Genomic DNA, 2687 nt, shown 5'->3' on the forward strand with positions numbered 1-2687 from the left:
TCCACATAATGTACACCTGTCAGTATACCACTCCTACAGTATACCACTCCTAATTTTATAAGTACCCTTACAGGGAGCTGTTTGGTAGACTGAGCTATGTCAGGATGTAACATGTGTTATTATAGTTGTGAAGAGACCCTTGTTTTATCTTGTTTAAACAACTGTTGTAATGGTAGCTAGCAAGTAAACTATGAAGCTAATCACATTTTAATGATAACATTTACTAGTTTAGTTAATAAAAATCATCGCTGTCATTGTCCGTAGAAAGTCTGTTCCATTTACATGTAACCAGAGATGTTCTATAAAAACTGTAAGGTAAGTTAGTGGTGTCTAACCACGTATTCAAGATATGAACAGTCCCAATTCTTATAAAGGTTTTAGTGTAGTTTATTTATTGTTTGTGAACTGAAATCTATACTAATATAAAATGTAAGATACTTGTGAAAAATCTTTGGTACAAAATGTTTATATTATATAATGGTCTCTGAAGCATTTAGTTTGTACATTCAGTAAGTGAGCATGAGACGAGTGATGCAAAATGGGTAGATAATATTTCTGTACCCTGTATTGAAACTCATGGTTTTCTTTATAAATGTTGTATAGTTTTAGAGCTTGTAATATTATACAGTTCAGTGAATTTAACCCATTCAACAAGACCCCGTACCTGAAGCTGCTCAACTCAGCATTGGTTGCCATGGTGATTAATATTTGTCTAGCCACACCGTTGAAGAGTGAGTAAACAGTTCTGAACCTGCTCTAGTCGTACAGAGATAAATCAGATCACACAAGTACTAATATGAAGATGAGGTCACACCTTTACAAAATGATACTGAACAGGTGACGTTTTACAAGTTTCGGTTGTTTTATTCTGTAAATAAAACTCCAACTGAGTTTGTACCATGCAGTGAAGTAACTTCTTTTAAACTTTAAGAAAGTAACATAACGGGTGAACAAGGGTCGACCGGAAACTGTTCTTGGTTCGGGTTACACCGATTTCTTACCGAGTTGCAGGAAGAACAAAGAGGGAGGCTAGATTAGTAAAGAGTGGTTAATAAACATGTGCTTCACTCCATATTTATAATATGTAACTGTTGCCACAAGAATCCCCTTCACTAGATAAACCCTTCTTGGACATTCACTAATCCCTGTGGGATTGCTGTATATATATATATATGACTTTCTATGTATATAATGTTGTGAGTATTTTTTTTTACTAATATTCAAATGTAATATGACATTTGCTGGATGTAGTACTTAGTGTTACTTCTAACTCGGAGAGTAATATTGTAGGATTCATTTGCTCTGTACTAAGTTTGTGGGTATGTGAATAAATTATTTGCCAAGATAAAAGACTTGGTTTTTTTCTTTTATCATCTTAAACACATTACACAGGAAGCCATAAAGTCAAAAGACTTTTGTATTTTTGAAAGTTTGATTCCTTTATGTAGATATTTGTAACATGTTTAAAAAGTGCACCAAAGTATACCACTCCTACGTTCTGACAGGTGTAGAACGTAGGAGTGGTATACTGACAGGTGTAGAACGTAGGAGTGGTATACTGACAGGTGTAGAACGTAGGAGTGGTATACTGACAGGTGTAGAACGTAGGAGTGGTATACTGACAGGTGTAGAACGTAGGAGTGGTATACTGACAGGTGTATGTATGAGTGGTATACTGACAGGTGTAGAATGTAGGAGTGGTATACTGACAGGTGTAGAACGTAGGAGTGGTATACTGACAGGTGTAGAATGTAGGAGTGGTATAGCAGCCTCACAGTTTCAATACCAAATTAATCTCTAATTCTTGACTACTGTCGTCTTCTTGTAGCATTAACTTAGTCAGAGTTATATCAGCAGAAAGACTGGATATAAGATTATCATATGACAGTTATACATCTAGAGATATAAGCAGAGTCTGATTCCTAAAGAACTTATGGTACCTTTTAATGATCTTTATCATAGTAAACCTTTAGGTATTATTTGCAACTTAACCAAACTGTTTGGAAACACAGTAGAGAACTATATACTCCTGGAACTTGGCTGAATCCTTTATAAATAGAGAAAAGAACTATTCAAGTTCATCTTCAATTTGTACTCTACAAGCAACAACTTGAACTACATTCATGTAACACTAAAAACAACAAGCTTGACAGTTTGTATCTTCGACTGAATAACCAAAACAGGTATATGGAGCCATTATGAACAACCTAAAACTAAATTAAAAATTTATAACAAGGCAATAAAAAATATGTTAATGTAAAGTGTGTACAATTTTTGTTCAATTATTACTTATTCAGGTTAAATATATTTAACAAGATATTGGTATCTTTGTATACTCAGTACTAACTTACAGTTTACAACACCTGGTATCTGTGTAAACTCAGTACTAACTTACAGTTTACAACACCTGGTATCTGTGTATACTCAGTACTAACTTGCTTACAGTTCACAACACCTGGTATCTGTGTATACTCAGTACTAACTTACAGTTTACAACACCTGGTATCTGGTGTATACTCAGTATTAACTTACAGTTTACAACACCTGGTATCTGGTGTATACTCAGTATTAACTTACAGTTTACAACACCTGGTATCTGGTGTATACTCAGTATTAACTTACAGTTTACAACACCTGGTATCTGTGTATACTCAGTACTAACTGACAGTTTACAACACCTGGTATCT

General features: G+C 34.4%; 1 long non-coding RNA gene across 1 annotated transcript; it reads right to left on the minus strand.

Moving 5' to 3' along the window:
* Window positions 1–1497: 1497 nt before the first annotated feature.
* LOC111084187 lies at window positions 1498–2681 on the minus strand. Its single transcript, XR_002609433.1, has 2 exons — window positions 2456–2681; window positions 1498–2407 (listed from the first exon to the last, which is right to left on the minus strand). It is a non-coding gene; the product is annotated as an uncharacterized LOC111084187 (long non-coding RNA).
* Window positions 2682–2687: the final 6 nt, after the last annotated feature.

Source organism: Limulus polyphemus, unplaced genomic scaffold (genome assembly GCF_000517525.1).
Source record: "Limulus polyphemus unplaced genomic scaffold, Limulus_polyphemus-2.1.2 Scaffold14453, whole genome shotgun sequence".
NCBI classification, from domain to species: domain Eukaryota; kingdom Metazoa; phylum Arthropoda; class Merostomata; order Xiphosura; family Limulidae; genus Limulus; species Limulus polyphemus.